The sequence below is a fragment of the Malania oleifera genome, chromosome 10, assembly GCF_029873635.1.
Source record: "Malania oleifera isolate guangnan ecotype guangnan chromosome 10, ASM2987363v1, whole genome shotgun sequence".
Taxonomy (NCBI): Eukaryota; Viridiplantae; Streptophyta; class Magnoliopsida; order Santalales; family Ximeniaceae; genus Malania; species Malania oleifera.
The window spans coordinates 19,275,497-19,284,369 of NC_080426.1; positions in this window are offsets into that span (position 1 = coordinate 19,275,497).

Genomic DNA, 8,873 nt, shown 5'->3' on the forward strand with positions numbered 1-8,873 from the left:
AAAAGATATTTTAAGAATAGGGTTCAAGAATTTAGTTATACTTTGTGAAGGTTAATGGATCTCTCAAGAGTCTTATTAAGTGCCCTATTTGTAATTCAATCTTATTTTTGAGAAGTAATAAAACAATCAACAAATGACAACTTTAGTGAAATGAGCCTCTCATTTAACTTTTGATGTGCCGAGAGATGAGAGAAGTGAAATGTTTGACAAGAAAATCCACCTTTGAGAGAATGTCTTTGAGAAATATCACAAGTGTCACTTCAAAGTTATATGAGATTGCGAAATAAAATACTAGAGAACCCACTTAAGGATAAAGAGGAAGGGTCAACCTAGTATACCCAGTGATAAGAAGACCTTATTGTTGGTGTGATCAAGTTTGACACTTAGATGGTAAAAGGCTTTTGCATTTCAGAAAATAAAGTTTTTATTAACCCCTAAGTCACTAATTTGAAGAACTAGGCTCAAGCCCTTTATAGTTTTTGATAACCTGCAAATCGAAACACATCACAAAAATCTACAATAACCTTTTGTTTTGCTTAATTTTTGGGTATATTTTCCATTTATTTTTTTGCTATTTAATTTCAAATGATGAGGGAGAGATTTTAAAAAGAGTAATTTCAAGTTTCTCCCAAATAATTTTTAAAATACTAGTAGGAACACATGCGATGCATGTGAAAGGATCTAACATACAATTACTATAAATTTTTTAACAATGACAATGAAAAATAAAATTTCTTGAATTATAACACCCACAATAATGAACTATTTTTAACATACATTTACTATAAATTTTAAACAATGACAATGAAAAATAAAATTTCTTGAATTATAACACCCACAATAATGAACTATTTTTAATAAATAATTATTTGTTCATAAGAATCACTTACTTCAGTGTAAATTTAACACATAAACCCTTTGATATCTATATTGAAAACAACGTTTTTGGGAGAAATAATATTTTAAAGATAAAAAGTGTAGAAATGAATTTATAGTTAAATTAATATTAATTTAATTACATTGTGAAAGTGCAGAAATGAATATACAGTTAAATCAATATTAATTTAATTACATTGTGCCACAAAAATTTGCCACTTAAAATATACAGTCCGCCCAACAGCCCAACCCAAATCTATATGTTTTGGGCCGGGCCTAGTCTCATTTTGAGTGGAAGTACGTGGCCGGACCAGCACTCAGCTTTGATTGTGCAAGAACCCAGGTGGGTCTGCTTGGGCCTTCTTAATCAAGCACTTGAGCCCAGATCATCTATTTGAAATAAAATCTTTCGTTCATTAGGTGACAAACTATTTAAACATGCCGAATAGTCTTACTTTGTATTAGAGTATGGCTAATACACTACTCCAATGTGTAGACTCAAGCCTTTTCAAGTAGTTTGGAAGTTTGATTCCATAAGAATTCATTCTCGTTCAAGATATAAATAAGTGATTTTCAAATTCAATTTTATGATTTGTTTGATAAATGAGCTGAACCTAAACATAAGCGGTTCAGTTCTTTTCAGTTTGTAAATGATTTTGTTAATTGTGCTTATTTAATTGGTTGAATGAGATTCGTTTTAATAGAGTTGAGTTTGGTTCTGTAACCTATAATGGGTTTATTCAACTTAAAAGTAGGGACTCTTTAGTTTAGCCCAAAATTATATAGCCCGATTTCAATGATAGGGTGAAGGCTCAAGGTTAACTTGGTGGGAGCAAACAAACCTTACATCGGGTTTAGTAAAAGCCTCATTTTACCTTTTGTCTTATAAAATCTTGAGTCTTCCTTCTCTCACAGTCAGAGATACCAAAAGAATCAACTCATTCACAAGAAATATAATAGCTCGCTTATTTAGATTAAAGAATAAGCTTGAGTAAGTATATTTAAGCTCAACTCAAGATCAAATTCGACTAAAAAATTTAATAAACAAACTAAGTATCGTAAAATTTGACTCAATTTGATTCATTTACAGATGTACACAATTTATTGCAAATTTTTTTTTTCCCCAGGGTTTTAATTACTTGTGCAAAAGTATTTCAAATTATAAATAGATGTTTTCAAACAAAAAAGCAAGTAAAATATGATCTTTATTTAACATTACTAAAGTACCCTTTTATCTTATAAAATTAATTTTTTCTTAAATAATAACTATCGTTGTCGTAGATAATTCAAGAAACTATCATTGACTTCTAAACGCAAAATAAAAATTTAAAGATTCTTATTGTGCATTTAAATTTTAATAATTTTCTTATTGTTGATGTGATGCTTGCGTTTCTTATTAATGATTCGTCCTCTTCTTCTATCTATAATTGTCCCTCACATTTGCTTTCGAAGTAACAGAGATGATTGTTCTTGATAGGCAAACTAACAATCAAATGACCTTTACACAAATAATGATATTTATTTGAATTGACCTTTCACCCTCTCTTCTTCCCACGTTACAAAATACACCCATTATTTGAATAAAAATTAAGCCTTCCACATTTCTTTATGAGTTTGTGGCTATTAAATTTGAGTGAATTTGAAAATATTTTAATACAATTTTATATTATATGTTATTCAGATTTACACAAATTTAAATTTAAAGTCTTTCCTAACGATAGGGTTAGAGATTTTTACTTGCCTTTGATAGCATGAAATTTAATCCTTGAACTTTAGTTTGTTTAGATTGGTGAAAAAGTAAAATAAATTTGCGACTGTTTCTTCTAAATCCGTACGAATACAAACCCATATTCCCAAACACTATCAAATTTTCATTTGCTACTCATCTCACCTTTAGAATTTCAGAGTTCAGATATTAAATTTGTATTTCATTGGATTGGGATAAAAGGTAATATAGAATTATACTAAATTTTGTCCAAATTCAAACAAATTCAATCCATAAAAATGCAGTATACAGTTATATGAGTTTTGTTCAAATTCGTGCATATTCAAATTTAAGGCCTCAATTCCACAAAAATCTAAATTGGAATTAAGGATTTAAGTTTTTGTTTAGAACTCAAAAAATTTGAGGGAAAGAGAATGAAAATATAAAAAATCCTCATTTTCATGTTTGGTTATTAAGAAAAATGAGAAAAAAAAAATAACAAAAAATATATCAAATTTATAAACAAAAATTTAATTTTACACATTATTAATATTTTATTCTTCCTAATTTTTTGTCATATTAAAATAATCTGTCATTTTTAATAATAATTCATACAACAAAAAAAAAAAAAAAAATTTCTCCCTCATTTTCCTTATCTTTTCTCAAGTAAAATCTTTCATCAAACAAACCTAAAATAAGGGGTAAAGGATTTTCAAACCTCCTTTTTACCAAAATGTATGAGCAACAAAATAAGTGCCACCGCCACTACAGGCAATAGGCCGGTGATAGGCCTCAATGCTTCATTCTCTCCTTCACGTGTCTTGAAATGTGTGTATATCCTTTCCAAGCCAAAATTAGGTTCTTACTACAACTCGACTTAAATCTGCTGTCCCTTGACACAACCAGTTTCATAGCAAGATATCAGTTAGAAAATTTTTTATTTCAAAATTTCGTGAAATTGAACTTATGTTCAAGTATAATGAAACTGTTTCGTTAATTCATGATCATACCTATCTATGTTGAAATAAAAGTCATTGCCAAGGTTCCAATTAATTTATACATTTGAATGCTTTCCAAAGTGTATAAGTTTTGCTTTGAAGGGTTCACTAGCAAATTAGATTTGCCCTATTAATACAAAATAGAAACAAATCTTACTCAGTTTGATAGGTATACATAAGGATTCATTAAGCTTTCTTCGTGTATGGGCTTTGTTGGATTTTGCATACTCCTCAGATCATTTTATTTATTTATTTTATTTTTTTACAAATTGGTCACAATCCAAATGTAACCTTAATTCTTACAAAAATTAATAAAGAGGTTACATGTAAAGATAATAAAACAAGGATCGTCATGTCTTGCACGTAGAGTGCCAATTATTGCATACGTTACATGAGGTTGGCAAGTGCTAACACATGTTAGTGTATTTTAATATTATTATTTTATTAATTATATTGTTAGTATATTTTAAATATTATTATTTTATTTATCGTCTCGGAAAAGAGCATGTACCTTAGATTGAGTTATGTATTCATATTTAATTAGGTCATTCATTCATGTATTTTATAAATGCATAAGATTAATTATATGGAACTACCTTGAATAGGTTTGTGTCTATTTAATATATACACATCTTATTTATTAAGTACATGGATAATGAAGGGTCATTTTGTATCTATAAATAGACCATTGAGGCATTAGCACAATACACCAATTTTTTTTCTTCATTCTTATCATATCATTATTTTTTTTTTTTAAAGTCTAGAGAGTTTAACAGGCAAAGGAAGGTGTTTTTGGTGGAGCTTTGGACTCCTCTGTTTGTGCATTATTAGAGAGCGTAATTCGATTCAAATCGGACTCTTGTATCCTGGTGGAGACTGTTGAGAATTTCACTTGTGAATTTGTCTCACATTGGAAAATTTGAGTGAATGATGGGTGCTTATATACATAGTTAAGCCCAAGACCCAATAGACGTAAGCTTTTGGGTTAAGTTGGTATTCACCTATATGTATCAAGCCCACCCATGGGCTCCTCCGATGCTAACAAGTGGTATCAAAACCAACAGTTCGTAACTTTATGTAAGCGACATCGTAAAAGTCAAGATGTGAAACTAATTCTCCTGACGTGCTAACAGTTGGAGGACCAAGTGTGTGATTGAAGCCAATAAGGACCATCTAAGCTAAGGATGGATCCGAATAGGGTCAATATGTGGGAGGTAGGATTGGTTCGGAGGTACGCGAGATGTAATTCGAGGCACGTAAGGCACCAGTGGTAAGACCCACTTGGGCAACTGTTGGGAAATTGGGTTTACTCCCATAAGGGAGACGGTTTCTATTCAAGGGAGAGCAGTTGAAACTCATAAGTGAGGGGGAGATTGTTGAGAATTCCACTTGTGAATTTGTCTCATATTGGAAAATTTGAGTGGATAATGAGTGCTTATATACATAATTGGGCCCAAGACCCAATAGACTTAAACTTTTGGGTCAAGTTGATGTTCACTCATATGTATCAAACCCACCCATATGCTCCTCCGGTGCAAACAGAGACAAGTCTTGAGGAGTTATATTGTATCGGTTCGTGGGTTAAACTAAAAAATCATTGAAGGCTTGAATCTTTTTAAAGAGAGCTCTGTGCCTAAGCCTATTTGTGAATCGTGTTTATATTTATATTTTTATTTGTGTTCAAGTTTAATAAGTTTTATTATTTTTTATTTTATTAAATTTCCTAACAACATATTTAATAAATTGGTCTAACTTTTAGGTTAAAACCCTTCGAACAACTGCTAAAAGGTACAAATTAAAAATCCTAAATTGGCGGCTTCTTTGTTTTCTACTTACAATCATTTGATTCTTGTACCATGCAATCTACTTGTAGCTTCAAAGCTCTATAAAGCTACTAGGTAACGCTTAACTTTTGAGTCAATAATCATTTAGCAAAGCTTAAAACCCAAAAATCAATAAACATATGCTATTCAAAATAAAAGTTTTAAAAAAATTTGCAATAAAGCACCAATAAATAAATTGAAATTAAAAATAAAGACAAACAAGACAAAATAGAAACCTAGAAAACATGACCTCTCTGAAGAAGGGAACTCGCGCTACCTTTAAGGAGACAGAAAAGATTGCGATTATTTATAAATGGGATCAATCTTATTAAATTGGTCAATCTTTTCAAAAAAAAGCTCATTAAAAAATAGTTTAATTATTTTGTCCCGTCTTTTATTTTCACAATTCTATTTCTAGTCCATTGACACTCCTTTTAGTTCTGAGTATTTTATTCAAAGTCGTTCTAGATGTGTATTCTTATTTCAAGTGGCCAAATATCTTAAAAGTATTAGTTATTAAGCTTGAGCTACAAAACAAGAAGTAATCGACTCTTATTTTATATCCTTCTCATCCTTTATAGGATTCAACCCGAGACCTACGATGTACAAATTTCTGTATTTAACTAAAATGTCTTCAAATAGACTAGGTATTAATAAGTGAAGTATAATGTAATAGTTGAGAGCTATTGTCCATTTTATTTTCAAAAATTCGATTCTAACCTCATATTACACATACCAATATTTTATAACGGTAGATAATTATAACATTTAAAAGGTTAATCATAATTAGACACGTACCTAATAGATTTGTGCAAACCTCCATGTAATGCATTGATTACTTTAGATTTATAATTAAAAATCAAAATTGCACAGCTTGGGAATCAAATAAGCAATTAAATAAATAAAACAATCACTTATTATTGACAAAATTGAATGAACTGAGGCTTGTTATTTTTAAATTTGTACAAATACAAAGAGATTAGTTATCTTTCATTATGTAATTGAGACCTAACATAAACTTTTTGATCTAAAAATGAAGTAGAAGTGTTTATACTTTTTACTTTCACAATAATTTTTTTTTTACTTTTCAACCTTATAATTTTGAATTCAAGTCAATAAATAATTTTTAAAATATAAATATTTAATGTATGGATGCATATACATATATATAAAATAAAGTGATGTGTTTGGGTTGATCGCCCCTACGATTTGATTTTGAAGGAGCAAAAGATTTGGGTAGTTCATATCATTAAGCATGGCTCTCAAAAGGCGAGGGGCCCTTTAAAAAAAAGATTGAATGGGCAATTATGAGAGGATACCTTAATGATCATGATTTTGACTTTGGGATTATTTTGTGTCCCATATAATGAAATAATTAATGGCGGCTTCTCCTTTCTTTCATTTTATTTGTACTCTCATTTTCATTTCCTCATTGAAAATCAGCAAATGGTATGGGCCCAATTCCAATCTACTCTCAAAACCAACACTAATAAAGCAAAAGTAGGCTAATTAAAATTCCATGTCTATCCAAATAGATCATTAAAGCAATGTCTTCTCTTGAAAAGAAGCATGATAACGATAGAGAAAAAAAAAAAATTGTAATAATCTAAAAATAAAATTCCGTGCACTAATTAAATAATCATAGCAACCTAATGTTCCGAATCATGCATTTAAATTCTTTTCTTTTTTAAAGTTAAAAGTTAATATTGAATTAAATTATATCTCAAGGGAAACCAATCTCCCAATCCCTTTCAATTGCTCCCAAAATTTGAACCCGATAATATCTCAACATTTGATATCAGAATGTTTCCTATGAGACAATCATGAATCGTGCAGTTAAATTCTAAGGTTATGTTTGATTTGCAGAATGTCTATTCTATAGAATAGATTAGCTTTAGTTAACAATTGTAGCAGTATGCATTCGTTTCTCATTACATGTTGAATAAAATAATTTGAAATATATAAAAAATAATTATTCACTTGATTCTCAAAATTTAAATTATATTTCATTTTATTCCAATAAATTGCTATTCCACCGAACCAAACGAGTTATAAATGTATGTAAATTTGAACTTGACCAAGGTAATTGTAAACTCTTCAATTTTAGTAAATTTGACAAAATGAAAAATGTCAAGATAGTTGTGTCATATGTATTTATTTAGTTTTAACTGTCTATAAAGTTCTTCTGTACAGTTCTTTATTCATAATTAAATTAGATAAAAATAAATAAATAAAGTTCAAATGAATGACTTTAACGATGTTAAAAGTCGTTCTTACCATTTAGTAGCTTGGCATACACAATATTCTTGTTGTAACTTATTGATGTCATATAAAAGCCCGTTTGTTTTACCTCAATAACTTCTTAAGAGATGATATCTTAATTAATTCACTAAATAAACAAAATTGTCACCTCTTAGTATTACTAAAAAAAAGTCTGATAGAAACTAAAAATACTGGAAAATGTCTTAAATGATGAAAGATAATAATAAAATAAGTTCGATGGAGTCGCCACTAACTTGTTATTTTCCTAAATACAATTAGTTCATCTAATTACTACTCGTTGATTGGTTTCAAGACTAATCATAAGCTAATGAACCAATTGTCTCAATCTACATTTACTAGAGATGGGATCGGAAGTTCAATTATGCGAGAGAAAGGTATTAGTAACCTATACACACCTGTTCTACGAGCAATACCTAATTAACTTTGAATTATTTATTAAACTAAATCTAATGATATTTTTAATATAGTGAACGTCATGGTGACACATCAATAGAGGGAAGGTAATAGTGCGGCTGATTTTCTTACTAAAGAAGGAGAAATGGGAAACAATGTAATTTACAAAGAACAACGCATTCTACCACGTTATCTGAAATGTATTATTTGGATGGATATGTGAGGTCTCACTTCCGTTCGTCGTTAGTTCAAATATCGAGTTTTGTTTGGTGAGTTTTGATTTGTTTATGTTTGTTTTTATATTTTTTATCTTCTTTGTTAGCTTTGTTTAATTTTGTTGTCCTGATTTGGTTGGTTGTTGGTGTTGTTTTCTAGAAGGATTTTATTTTATTTTTTTGTTATTTCCCTTTTGCTTATTTTGTAACCACAGTTTTCCTCCGCCAAAAGTGAGAGTTTATTAATAAATAATTGAAGATACCACCCTCTTTTAGTAAAAAAATGAAAATTAAAAAATTAAAAAATCTAAAGGTATTTAATTAGCTCCTCAATAAAAATAAATAAATAAATAAATATTAAAGTTTTAAAAGTAAATGTGAAATATGGTGCGATTTAGGAATGTCTAATAAGACCTTCAAAGGAAGAAATCTTATTAGATAACCCCTCATTAGAACTAATATATTTGAGGTTTAAAATATCTTTTTACTCTTTGTTTAATCATTGGGATGCATACACACAAAAATAGAATATATACAAATAATAAAAAAAAAATTCATCAAATTTAAACAAAAAAAAAAA